A 15334-nucleotide genomic window follows, 5' to 3' on the forward strand; every position below is an offset into this window, starting at 1 on the left:
TATTGAAATTTTGGTATACTAATTTTTAATATGGTATAAATTATACGCCGTTTACCCTCAAATTTCAGTATAGATATGGTGTGTCAAATACTGAATTATTAAATTGCATATTGATGCCATACCAAAACTTTTCGGTATGGTATAATTGTTAGAAATGTGAATGAAAAAGAGATGAATATAATTGTTAGAAATATGAATGAAAAGGAGATGAATATAATTGTTAAAAATGTGAATGAAAAAGATATGGAAAGGAAGAAGGAATTTTATTGTGAATAAGACTTTAGTCCTATATTGAAAATTTCAATACAAGTTTGTTAGTTTATATTGTATCACAAGCATTATAGTTGTAAACAAATGCATGGGGAAATATCTCTCACATGTTGGCCCACAGGTGGTGAAAATCTAAGGTCCAAATTTGCCCTAAACCATATTGACTTATGTGCGATCAAATGTCGGAAGAAGGAACAACTAATGTTTTGCCACTTGAATACATTTTTGCTACCTCCTTAACTACATAACTGATGCATTAACTGATGTTAATGGCGTATTCGTACGACTAACATTTTGATTTGGATAGTAATGGCAGTAAATGACCTTTAATCAATCATTTAACATAGGCAAAGGGGAAGCACTCATATATAAAGAGGCTAGATCTTGAGCAAAAGGAGATAAGCCAAAGTAATAGCAAAAACACTGTCCACTTGTGTTCCCTCTCAAACCTTTTTTTCCTCTATCATGTAACTTTTGCTCGACATATTTCCTGGGTTAGCACTTGGGTAAAAATTCAGTTCACCACGACCACCAGTACTTGGTGGTGGCAATCACGGTTTGCCATTATATCATGAAAATAGACAACCCATGACAATCTTGAAGAACCGATAGAGGTGGGGCAAATATATTTTAAGAAAATTGCATCATACATAGGCCTTGACATCTTCCTTTCGGAGCACTCACCCGAACTCAACACACGGAGTGCTCGGCCAAATCGACTCAAGCTTGATGACTCCACAACACGGTCACTTGGTAACTTAGCTTCACTTGGGAGAACTCGGCCGACTTAGACTACGTGGCTCAACTTCCACTCGGTGGCTCGACTACCTCTCGGTGGCTCGACTTCCACTTGAAGGACTTAGACTTGGCTTCAGCTTGGGAGCACTTGGCTGACTCGACTAACTCGACACTCGGCTGACTCAGACTCAAGTACTCAAGCACTTGGTACTAGTCTACTCATACTTGACCACCCAGACTCGGCCATACAAGGTAGTCCAGTGTTCTAGGTATCTCAATCATCCCAAACAACTCTTCATTCTCTACTTGGTAGTCTGAGATTATCAGTTTAGGTCATTTTCATAGATAAGACTGATTTTGAATCTGTAATTTTAAATTCAGATTACCCCTGTAATCTCTACAAAAAGATTGTCCTACAATAATATCGTATTAAAATTTTTGATATATTAGATTTTTTATATAATTCAGTATATTTTGAAATGGTATGTATTATATATCAAAATTTTTGATATTTTTTCTACCCCTATCATTACCTACATTGTCACCCTAAACTCCTACTCCAACAACAACAACAAAAAAATGTTTCTTGCAATCTTATAGCATGAAAGACATTTCAAGCTCACAAACTTGATCAATCGTCGTAATATTTGCATATCTTAGAAAAGAAATTTACTAGTCAAAACCTTTTTCCCTAATTGGGATCTCCTCTACAATATCATATGTTGGTTTTCTTGATATTTTGTGAATATATATGTGTCGTTTCTTTATTTTAAGATTATCATGATCCATCTTTTTCCTTGTGCATTTTTTCAGTAGACATGGAACACTCAACTTCCCTCTTGCTAATGTGTTATTGTTGGAGTTAGGAAGGTGAGAAGATGGCCCTTCCCCTTCCTTTTCCAATCCAATCACCTTCCTCCATAAATGAAGGAAGGGGAAGAGACCTTCTACACCTATATAAGGTCATCCAAGCAATCTAAAGGGATGAGGAGCACAAGAGAAAAAGGAAGAGGGGGCTTGTTGTGTGCAAGGTTCGAGAAAGGGTTCGTCTCATATCGAAAAGGTCTCTGTGCAAGGTTCCTCCGTGTGAACAAGATTGTAAATGGGCAAAGAAGAACATGAAAGATTGGTTTGTCCAATCTCGTAAGAGGGATTTGGTTTGTGAACCATGCAGATCTTTCCAATTCTGTGATTGTTCTTCCGTCAGCAAGTCTGTCGGAGCCGATTGCAGATCGCTGTAAGTGTTTACTATTTTTCATACTTTAGAACTGTCAATAATGGTATCAGAGCAAGTGTAGTTCTAAATGAATTAAAAAAACAAAAACAAAACAAAATTCCATAAAACTACCTCTACGTTGACAAATCATTCTATGAAATTGTTATGATTCTTGACTCTATTCGGTGCCAAGAAAAATTGTCGACAAAGGTTGCCATCTCGGAACAAGATCGTAACTGTGTCACGATTCTCTACCATTGTTGGGTGATGGAAGGTTGAGGTCCCGAGCCATAGAGGAGAGGAATGGGGGCATGACCAACAAAGTTGTGCATCACTCCAAATCGTCAGGAAATTATGACTGCTTGTTGTGGTTTCCTCCCGTGGCTGGCGACCGCATCACCACAGAAAAGAACCGTTCCTGTCGGCTGATCACGCCATTGGAGGTGGTCATGGCAATGGCTTGCCCTGTTCATTATGTTTGCTAGGTGAAATCGTGACTAAGTCGTGTTCGGCGACTGTTGCCGGGCCCTGAACGGAGTTTGTCTCCATCTTGTTTTTTTGTAGCCAAGCGAGATCATGACTATGTTGCAATCTACCACTATTGCTAACCCTAAAAGTAGCGGCTGTGATTAGGCCTCGAAGGAACACTCATGGAGTTTGTCTCCAATTTGTGGTTGGCTACATGCCCATGGCTGCCGGTGACGGGCCGTCATGGCTAGTGACCATATCTGTCGTGGTTGAGGTGGCATGCGACATGAGGATCATGGCGAAGAAAGTTGGCGGAGCAGGGGTTGGCAGCGAAGGAGAAACTACAGACTAGGGTTCACGGGTAGAAACTGAAACACTTTTTTTTAATTGATGCATGCTTTGAAGAATGACATGGACAACATGATTAAAAAAATACACTTCATGTTTTCGTAATTAAATTTGATGCATGCGTTGATTTTATATAATGCAATGAATGATGAAATAATATAATCTCATGTGTTATTTAATGCTTCAAATATTGGATTTGGTTCACTTGAACTGGGTTCAAGTTTAAATGGGCTTGGTTTAAAGTTAGATTGGAATCAAACCCAAGTTGGTCTAGTTAAATCAGTCTGATTTAAACCATTGGTTGGCTTAATCAGATCAATTTAATTCAAATGGGTTCAAGCTAATTGGGCTTGGACCAAATATGATCAAATGACTAGATTAGTTCTATTGTGTCAGATTTGATCAAATTGCCTAATAGGTCAGATTTGATCAATAGATTTGTTCTAAAGGGTTAGACTTAATCTAATAGATATTGGTTTGATCAAATGGACCTGAGTTTGATTAATAAGTCTGATATTGACTTAAATGGGCTTAGATTAACATAACATAGGTAAGAAATCCCAGTCCAGTTAGATTAGTTCTAATGAAGACATTGGATAGAGCTCAGGACCTGGATTTCCAATCAACCGATCAAATGGATCAGTCAATTTAGACTCCTGAAAATGGATCAAGAAGATTTATTTTTCTTGATTAATAATGTTGGTTCTATGCCTATATAAATTAAATTAAGCCAGTTTTGTACTGGTTAGTTGGTTTTGTACTAACTTATTTAATTTCAATTTAAAGATTGCATAGATGATTACTAGTCCTGTAAATTTAAATAAGACGAGTTTTCAATCCGAAATAATTACAAGATCTGGGCATTGACTCGTTCACTGCCGGAGAATCCTAAGGTGGTAGCACACCAGATATGGATGCTCTCCGAAGGGAGAACCTTATATTCACAGTTGTATATAGAGCTACTTCACCATGAGTTCCTAGAGGAAGATCCTGAGGAATTTGAGAAGGATCCAGAGGAGGATCCTGAAGAATCTAAAGAGGATTCTGAAGAAGTTTCAATGATAGATTAAATTGAAAATCTTGAAGTTGGAGTATCTGAGATTGCCTCAAATGCGTCCAGGTTGAAGGGGATTATGTTGGCCACTGCACTAGTGTCTGTTCTAGTGGGAGTGGTGTCAGCCTATCTAGTTTGTAAGAGTTCTATTATTATTACTGTTATTATATATGAACAGTATTAATCCATTTAGTTCATGTCTGTTTGTTATATGTCAACAATATGTGGCATGTTTATATGAATGATACGTTCATTCATATGTTGATTACTCTACATGATACATGAAAAATGATTAGTTCATTTTATTAAATGATTAGTTCATTTAATTAAAGAAATCATGATAGAACGATGGTTAGTTCATTTGTTGGGATGTATGTAATAATATTGATCAATGTTGATTTGATTGGACCATACAAATGATGAGTGGAAACGTAGTTATCACTGGATTTTGTAAACCAACTCAAATTAATATTGAGTCAATCATAAATTGCATACATATGAATTACACTGAATACTAAATAATATGTTTATTTATGTTAGATCATGACAAATAAGAACATCATAGCTAAACTTAATAATACAGAGAAATTATATGAGGATAACTACAAATCTGGCAACTCAAGATACAATATATTCTTGAGGAAAAAGAAATTTTTGAGGCTATAAAATAGATTATGGAAGAACCTGTAGATCCCACTACACAGAATAGATGAGATCTTGATGCCTATAAGGCATGGAAGAAGAAGGACGCCACTACTAAGGGAATATTGGTTAGTTCAATGGTTGATGACCTAGTTTTTGAGTATGAGTTGTACCTTATGGCTCATGCAGTCTAGGTAGCCCTTAAGAAGAAATATAGTGGAGTAAGTTTGAGCAAGCTTCAACAACTAATGATTAAGTTTAATAGCTACAAGAAGCGTCTAAATCTTACAATGGTTCAACACCTCAGGGAGATGTCAAACATGATTTGGGAGCTTAAACTGGTGGTCATGAGTTGACCAATGAACAATAGGTTCAAGAATTTATTTGTTCCCTTCCAGATTCTTGAGAGACCATAAAACATACCCTAACTCATAGTGAGAGTATTAAGACTTTCATTGACATCTCATGCCATGTAGAATTGGGGGCGGAGAGATTTGAATCCACAAGGATTTCTAGACTAGCCTATGTGGCTATTAGTTCTGTTGGATCATCTGGATCCAAGAAAAAAGAAATGGTTCAAGAAGGGGAAGGGAAAGAAGAAAGAAGTTGCTGCTGTGGGATAAGACCCAATCAAAAAGGAAGGAAAGAAGACCAGATTGAAACAATGCGAGTGTATCTTCTTTTCTTGAGAATTTTGTTGCTAGTTCAATGTTATTGGTTTATTCTTATCCTTTGTGGATTATAGATTCAGGAGCAACCAACCATGTAGCTTAGGAGTGAGTTACATTTGTAGAGTACCGATGGGTACCAACTGGCAACAAATGGATCTATGTAGGAAACAATGCAAGAGTTGAAGTCAAAGGAGTCGACACTTGCAAACTCAACCTCCGTGGTGGTAGTGTTTTGTTTCTACACGATGTCCTATATGCTTCTGAAATTCGATGGAATCTTGTTTCTGTTATATGTCTTCTTGATTTAGGGTATTGTATTAATTTTTATAGCCGGAGTGTTGAACTTAAGATTGACTCAGTGTTAATCGGATATGATTTTTTATCAAATGATTTTATGGTTCTTGATGTAGAACCAGATATCAATTGTGCTATTGAGGGTTTTTTTTCAAACATTACTCTAACTAGTGATGCAGATATAATTAATGAGGTTTGGCATGCTAGATTAGGACACATAGGACAAGAATGTATGAATTGGTTAGCTAAAAAGGGTTTATTGGGCACTCGGGCTAAGATTCACTTGTCTATATGTGAGTATTATCTTGATGGAAAAGCAACTTGGAAATCATTTGGTAAGGCTATAAGCACTAAATCATCATTGCAATTAATTTATTCGGATATCTATGGTCCAATGAATGTGAAGGCTAGATCATCATCATTACATTTATTGATGAGTTCTCTCATTTTGGTCATGTGTATTTGATTTCTCATAAGCCTGAAGCATTAGATTGCTTCATTCATTAAATGAATGAAGTTGAGAATCAAATGGAATGTAAAGTTAAAACTTTACGCACTGACCGTGGAGGGAAATATTTGTCTGATATGTTCAAGACAATATGTAATGATAGAAGGATTATAAGACATCTAACAATCTCAGGAACTCTACAACAAAATGAGGTTGTTGAAAAAAGAAATAGAACTCTTCTAGATATGGTTAGGTCTATGATGGTGCAGAGTAACTTGCTGAGATGCATTATTAGTTGCAGCCTATATACTTAATAAATTACCTTCAAAGTCAGTTCCATCTACCCCATATGAACGTTGGACAAACAGAAAATCAGATTTAAGTAATCTGAGACCTTGGGGGTCAGTTGCTTATGTTCATGATAGTTCTCACAAGTATAGAAACTGAGACCTAGGGGTAAGAAATGTATCTTTATTAGATATCATGAGATCTCCAAAGGTTATTTTTTTATAGGTGAGCAACTAGATGGGTCCATCTCCGAAATAGATTCGAGAGATGTAATTTTTCTCGAAATAGAGTTTCCAACTAGAGGTGATGTTGATAAAAGTGTTCCTCTTTGAGGGGATGAGATATTATCAACAAGAGAGATGCCAAAAGAGATGCTTAAGTCTAGTCAACCCAGTGGGAGTGATTTGCCAAGTCATAAGTTGACTTCTCAACAACCCAACTTACGAAGAAATAGTTTGATATTGAGAATAAGACATTAATAACACTCTCAGTTGACACAATGAACCTCAAACGGTAGAGGAAGCATTAAGATGCTCCGTTAGAGAATAAAAGGGGGGTAAGTTGCAATGGATGAGGAAATGGATTCAATAAGAAAGAATCAAGTTTGGGATTTAGTCGATCTTCCGGGCCGATGGTCTATTGGGAATAAGTTGATTCTCAAAACCAAGAGGAAGGCGAATGGATTGATTAATCGATACAAAGTTTGACTAGTTGCAAAAAGATATACCCAAATGGAGGGTATTATTTTTGAAGAGAAGCTAAGTACATCTTAGGAGTGAAGATCATGTAAGATCGATCACAAAGACTTTTGAGTTTGTCTCAAGAGGCTTATATCACTAAGATCCTATAACACTTAATTGCAATATTGTATCCCAAGACTCCTGAAGAAATAGCCGAAATGAAAAAAAAATCATATGTCAGTGCTATTGGTAGTTTGATGTGTACTATGTTATGTACTTATCCTGATATAAGTTATGATGTTGGCTTAGTTAGTCGTTTCTAGTTAAACCCAAGGTTGAGACACTGGAAAGTGGTAAAGAGGATATTAAAATACCTCAGAAGGACAACATATTATGTATCTATTTTCAAGGATCTAAGATGAGCCTGAGTGGCTACACAGATGCAGATTGGACAGGAGACCTTAATGACAGAAAATCCACATCTGGCCATACCTTCTTGCTAAATGGTGGTGCCATCTCATGGAATAGTAAGAAGCAGGTTTATGTAGCTGTGTTGACAATGGAAGCTGTGTGGCTTGACTTGTGTAGCCTTGTCAACAATAGAAGCTATATGGCTAGGCTTGTGTAACTTTGTCGATAATGGAAGCTGTGTGACTTGTGCATCAGTTGTACAACAATCTGTCTCGTTGAAAAGGTTCTTGAAGCATTTGAAGATTGCTAAGGGGAACGGGAGTCCTATTACAGTGTATTGTAACGGTTAAGCTAAGGATCCCAAATATCACAACAAAGACAAGTATATAGAATTAAACATAATTTTGTAAGGGATATTATGGACAAGAAAATGATAATTCTTGAGTATATCCCTACATGCACTATGCTTACAGATCTTTTTACTAAGCCATTGACTAAAGAGTCATTTTAAAAAATGGGAAGTCTTTGTGACTTCGTAAAATATAACACGTTGTAAAATGTCATGATATATTCAGTATATCAATTGTTACATTTTGGATTAAAGTCTCGATTAGCATGTTGGCAGATTGAGATTGGTCCACTCACATGAACAATCATTTCTATTTGTTAAGTATAAATAGAGGTAAGACCATTACTTATGATATAGCTTATGTAGTTATGAATAGAGACATACATATAAGTTAAGGTTGCCTTGATAATTATATCAAGATGAGATCATTTATGTAATGATCGGAGTAAATGTACCCACCATTTACTGAATCTATTTAAGGACAGATTGTAATTCATATGTTGAATTCAGGATTAGATATTAGGTATGTCTAGATCAAAATTCGTACGATGTTGAAATTTGAGAAAAACATGCACTCTTTTTAGTAAAGAGAATAACATCGTAGCATGTGATTCATACCACATGTGTTATGACGACAAGAAGGGTAGTAGGAGAATGGATCCCTACTTCTCTACTATGTGAGACCCTTGAGATTATAAGTTAATCTCAATTTTACCCTCAGTGACTATTTAGCTGTCTACTTGAAGTTATAATCAGTTTCTGCTACTTTAGAATGTTTCCTATTGACTATGGATGATTCAATCTATGGAGCATAACTAGGAAAGTGACTGATTAAAATGAATAGATTCTAGCAAAAAAGGAAGATTAAATAGATTTGCATCTTTTGATGTTATTCACTGGTCGACCCATATCTGTTATGTATAAAATTGATTTTGAATATTGAATAGGGAATATGGAATATGCTTTTGACATAATAGTCATTATGAGAGATTAGACGTGTTTATATTGATGTAAATGAAGATTATTTAATCTAGGTAAATAGCAAGACATGGATATCTCCTAGATAATGGTTGTGTTCCACTAGGAGATTGGATATTTCCTGGATAACTGATATGTTCCACCAGGAGAGAGGCTATGTACCATAATAAGAGTGTCTCTAATTCATTTGGAAGAGCAGCCAAGTAAAGTGTAACAACTTTATTAGCATTAATCGGTCAGAGAGAAGCTATGTAAGGTGTAACAATCTTCTTAAGTAATAATTACTCAATGTGCTCGCTGTCTCACGAACTATTTTCCCTAAAGTATGAATTGGATGTTCTAATTTGGTCTTTGTGACTAATTAGCGTTTTACTCTGGTCGTTGTGACTTAATTACAAAATAGTCTATGTGACTTATATGATCTTTGTGACTAGATGACCTTTATGGATTGACTTGGATGAGTGAGAGATGTTGGAGTTACGAAGGTGAGAAGGTGCCCCTTCCCCTTCCTCTTCTAATCCAATCACCTTCCTCCATAAATGAAGGAAGGGGAAGAGACCTTCTACACCTATATAAGGTCGTCCAAACAATCTAAAGGGATGAGGAGCACAAGAGAAAAAGGAAGAGAGGGCTTGCTGTGTGCAACGTTCGAGAAAGGGTTCATCTCATATCGAAAAGGTCTCTGTGCAAGGTTCGCCCGTGTGAACAAGATTGTAAATGGGCAAAGAAGAACATGCAAGATTGATTTGTCCAATCTCGCAAGAGGGATTTGGTTTGTGAACCATGAAGAACTTTCCGATTCTATGATCGTTCTTCCGTCAGCAAGTTGTGCCGACACCGATTGCAGATCTGCCGGAGATCATTGTAAGTGTTTACTGTTTTTCATGCTTTAGAACTATCAACAGTTATTTTCGCATTTCCTATAAAACTATTGAAACAAAAATTATTGATGCCCAACAGCGAAGATAGGGCTGCAACCATGTCATGCCTATTAGGAGGAAAAAGAGTTATTGTAAAATACCGAAAAAATGGGGAATAATGATAAGGGAATTTTCCAGAATTTTTAGAAATTTTTGGGGAATTTTTCAGAGCTCGTACAGACGAGTTAACGGGGATAAAACTGGGGCCGGGAAGAGCCTGTTTAGGCTACCCATTTAAGCGAGGAAATGTTTAATTTCTTAATCCCTTTTATAATTTCTTTTCTTTATTTTTCTTTCTTCTTTTGCTCGCCGAAACCTGCGCGCCCGAGCCTTCCTTCCCCGATGTATGCTTCGTGTGCCCGTGCCCTAACCGCACATGGAACTTCTTCTCCCTCTCTTCATTTCCTCTGCCGATAACCGCCTCTGAGTGACCCGGTCGGTCCACTGCCGTCAGCCGAGGGCCACATGAGTCTCCTTTCAGATCGCCGGCGCGCTCTCCTCCGAGTGCCCTAGCGTCGACACTTTTGTTCTCCTTTTCGAAGCACCGGCACGCGAGCTTTATTCCAGCGGTGCCCTAGCACCTGATCCGCCGCCATTCTCCCTGCTCGAGCTGTGATTGTGGCTACGAGGCCGAGCGCCGGTGACTAAGTGTCGCCCTCTTCCCACACAGAGCAGTGCCGACGTTGGCTGTCGCTTAACTACTCTTGGTCGTGGACACCAAGTACTCACAGGGAGCAGAGCCGATCACCTACTCACCACTGGTTATGCTGATGTTCTTGCCCCGTGGACCATTGTTCCTCTGATTCATTGCCACCACCTCTTCCACCGATCACAACCACAGTTCCTGGCGTACGTTGTCAGGTTAGGGATTATCTTCAACCTCTATGTAGGTAATTTTTCATTGATATGGACTCCAAGTGCGTGCTACTTGATAAGTCCACCATGTGCTCGAAGTTATGTCTGTGAGCAATGAGGTGTTAATTAACTCCGTCGTCTTTGGTTATGCAGGGGTTGGAGACATGAATGTGGTCGTTCGGTGTTCGAAGAAATGTGTCGGACATCCGACAATCAATCACCTCTGTTCTAGCAATGAGGTAGAGGTAAGAGTAGTTCAATAAAGAAGTTATGACTTCATGATTAGTGTAATTGATTTAGGTATGGATTATTATTTTAATGAGTTGATTAGGGATTAGGAAAACTAATCCTAATTAACCGTTGGATTTAACCTAGACAGATTGAGGTTTGTGGATTAGGGTTTTGCCCTAATTTAGTGTAAGAAATTTTATTTAGCTATTTATAGGAATGTAGCTAAATAAAATATATTATGTTGGTGATACAGGACTGCGATTCGAGATGGGCGTCTCAACATTGGATTGGTTCGATTCGATCTATATTGGAGGCGGGTACCTCTTGACTTATCTTTTATGATATTGTCAATTGGATATGCATAGTATTTTATATCTACAAGCAATGATCATGTTTGTCTTTGGTATGTCACGGTTTGATACCCATAGCATGTTCTGTTTTGTCGCTTGTTATGTATCCATGTTTATACCTCGAGATTATTGCCATGAGTACCTTAATTCCTAGAGTAAGTGACATACCATGCTTTACTGAGTTTAAGACTAGATTTTGGATTTTTATTACCTGGCATGTGTACCTATATTTTTATATCATATCTGGTCTGTGTACCTAGACCCTTTTACTTTGATTCATGTATATTGCTGGTACATATTTTATGGAGGTGGATATGTTCAGGACCTAGGTTGTTATACCATAGAGGACCTGTATACCCTAGATCTGTGGATTTGACTTGCTGGTACTAGGGTACGCATTTTATATATATATGGATTGATACAGGATATTGCCATGCTTAGTGTCATGTACCATTCGCATGATTGCATGCTGTGCGATTGTCGGCTCCATTATTGTTGAGCACATCGCTAGTTACATGTATCTGCACACACGACCACTCATGGGTTAGTGGTATATTCAGGCAGGGTGTGTTGCAGTAGGTGCTCTGTCAAGGGTTCCGTTGGTCCACTCATGGGTTACTGTGACGCAGCATTGTAGCAGGACAGAGATCCCTCCCCGTCATCGTGTATCGGGAGATGAGAGCATTGAGCTCTCCCATTATGATTTGGGGTAGGAGGATAGGTGTACTCCGACAGCATCCCATTCACTCGGTCACTCATCAGGAGCAGTGACGTCAGAGTGCACGGTTGTCACAACCCTATCCACTCGGTCTCACCATCATGTGTGAGACGACTGACTGGAGAGTAAGGGTGACCAGGACATGTCATTGGCATCATATGCATTTATTGCATTTATTTGCTTGTGTTTGCTGCACTTATATGCTGCATTTTGGTGGATACATTTGTTTGACATGCATACAGGAGGCATATTGTGTATCTGGTTTGACGCCCCTTTTGTACTGGATAGGAGTTCTCGGTGAGTACAGCTTCCTCAGTTACCTTTCAGTTTTGCATATTTCCTATATATGATTAGGAAGCTGTATTCCATGTTTATTGCTGTTAGTTATATCTTACTAGACATGTCTATTGGTATTCGCTGAGTTGTTGAACTCACCCCCGTGGACACTATCTTTTTCAGGTACCAGGTTGGTTATGATGTCACTTGGAATATCCTATCTGCTGGTCCCCATGTCACCTCAGAAGATCTGTCTTCGCTGTTGTCCATTTCTACTTTGGTATTTGTGTATCTTGCTTGTGTTTCAGTTTTGTTTCCGGAGTGGTGTTTTGTGGTGTGGTGTAAGCCTAGCCGGCTAGCATGTCATGTATTTTGATTTTCTATCATTTTTCTGCTGTGTTTTGGATTTTTGTTCCAGCCGAGTGGGCTAATGATATAAACTGCGTGGATGACTTTGTGTTATATTTTTATTACTGTTATTGTTCCGGCCGTGTTAGCCGAGGTATATGTGGCCCTGGGGGCTTTGTATAAATGTTTCAGATTGTCACCCGTACAGGGGAGGTGCTGCCTAAATTTCTTCGTCAGGGACTTCCTCGGGGCATGACAATTTAGTGGTATCAGAGCCAGGTATACGATACTTGCTATGTGTTCTGGATTTTCGAGATTTATCTGATACCAATTTATTTGGTATTAGAGTACGGTACGAGTTTTATATCTCGTGTTTTGGATTTCGTGTTTTAGTCTTCTTGATGTGACTTTTCAGGTTTTGGGACCTGGCAGCGACAGGACATATCAAGCTATAGGAGGTATGTTGGTATGTGTTATCCTATCTTTTTGGTTAGTATATGCACTGTTAACTATTATAGTTTATGACATGTATTAGTATTCTTTATTAGTACCTGTCTAGTTGTTGTAGCATATATTATATGTCATGGGTTAGCCACTGATCTTGATTGACTTTAATAGAGATCAAGGATTACAGTCTCTAGTGATTTTCCATATCATATCACCCGTAGTTTTAGCTTCTGTTACTACTAGTTGGTTAGAAGATCGAGGCGCATACTAGCCTCTGTTATTTTTAGCTATGTAGTGGATAGTATCTACATATTCATGTTGACTTAGCCAGTAGTATACCATTTTATCTTAGTTAATTTCATTAGTAGATAATTGATCAACTCTTGTTAGATCGGTCAGTAGAAGTTTGATTTACCATAGTTGCTTGAATAGGATTAATGTAATCTTGATCAGTTGGTAGATGACCGATTTAATTTTGTTGGTTTAATCAGTAGAGGACCATCATAATCTATTTTATAGAGATGCTGATCTTTGAGTTATTCGTGCTGAGTGGATATCTTGAGCACATAGAGTACATGGCTTGTACTGAAGTGGGGAAAGACTGAATTTGCCATATACCGTTGTCAGTTTGGTCAATCTATAGAGGATTGATGTATCCTATTCCATGGTTACATTAATTTTGACTATATGTACCTAGTTGGATAACTTAGAAGGTGACCCTGCCATTTCAGAATGCAAGGTGGATTGGATTAAATATGCTGATTCTGCATATCTATGTGGTGTGTACATATGATTATTATGGGTTGTAAGAGTGTTATGATGGACGGTTTAATTGCATGTAGTGGGTGTATACTTTTCCAGTTATAATTGTTGTGGGTTTCTGATAGATTATACTCGTGTGGTCTGATTGGTTTATTGGAGGTATTTTGTCGATTAAATCTATGTTGTGAAATGTGTACATGTGTTTGAGTGTCATATTGGAAGTATCTTGTCGACTACATCGGTGTTGTGATATATACATATGTGTTTGGTGTGGTATCTGAGATATCTTGTTGATTATGTGTGATTTGTGAGTGCACCTGGGTTTAGTATGCCTTATTGGAAGTATATGTTGATTATACTCTTGGCATATGTGTATATATGTCATGTGAGTGTTGTTTGAGGGGTATTGTTGATTTTACCTACGATGATATATGCACACGGGTTCAGTATGCATTGTTGGAGGTATCACGATGATTTATACCTATGTTGTGAGTATGTTTGGTGTGTACTAATTGGAGGATTATGTCGATCATACATGTGTTGTATGTGCATGTGTGCCAGGTGTATGGTGGGTAGCATCATGATGATTCTACCTATGTTGAATGTAGAATGCTGAGTGTCTACATTATGTTATTGGTTGTATTACCCTGTCAACTAATTCTCCTATTAGTGGGTGACCAACCCACTAGGATGATGATAGAGTTGACTATGAATTTGATTTGCTTACTAGGTTGTTTATATCTTTGGCTGCCCATAGTGATATGTGGTTGAGTGATCTCGTGCAGTCTCTAGCTGGATAGTTAGGTGCTTTGGATACTTATGTATTGTTTGTGGTGGAGCGTTGCTCCCACACATGTAATGGATTGTTTGTGGTGGAGCGTTGCTCCCACATATTGCAGATTGCTTATAGCGGAGCATTGCTCCTATATTTATTGTAGATACATATTTCGGATTATTTGTAGTGGAGTGTTACTCCTACATATTGAGGATTTCTTGTGGTAGAGCGTTGCTCCCACATATGTGGTATTTTCTATGATGGAGCGTTGCTCTCACACTGGGAGATCTATTCTTAGATGATTTATATCGTTGGTGATCAGATTCCTGATTTGTTGTCGAGGATCTTATGGTTAGGAATGCCTGTCATACAGACATTATGTGTCTTGGTGTTACCATTAGGGCTTGCGGAGCCTTAGATGTTTTCATGGACTCGATGATTTGGGTATCCCTAGGATATTGAATCAGAATTCGTTATCGTTATTGACGACGTGGTGTTTTATTCCTGATCTGAGGTGTATCACGTACACCATCTTCGCATAGTTCTAGAGATGTTTTGACGGAAACGTCTATATGTGAAGATCAGTAGTGCGTATTTTGGTTATCTTCTGTGAGATGTTTGAGAAACAGTCACCAGTAGGAGTATACCATGGTTCCACAGGAGATAGAGGTTGTTACCATTGGGAGTAGACGAAGTCTATAGAGGAGGCTCGCAACTTTCCTTTGTTTGGCTCGATATTTCCGGAAATACGTTGAGGGTTTCTCACGGATTGCTATGCTGCTTACACGCCTGACCAG

Source organism: Zingiber officinale, chromosome 11A (assembly GCF_018446385.1).
Source record: "Zingiber officinale cultivar Zhangliang chromosome 11A, Zo_v1.1, whole genome shotgun sequence".
NCBI lineage: Eukaryota > Viridiplantae > Streptophyta > Magnoliopsida > Zingiberales > Zingiberaceae > Zingiber > Zingiber officinale.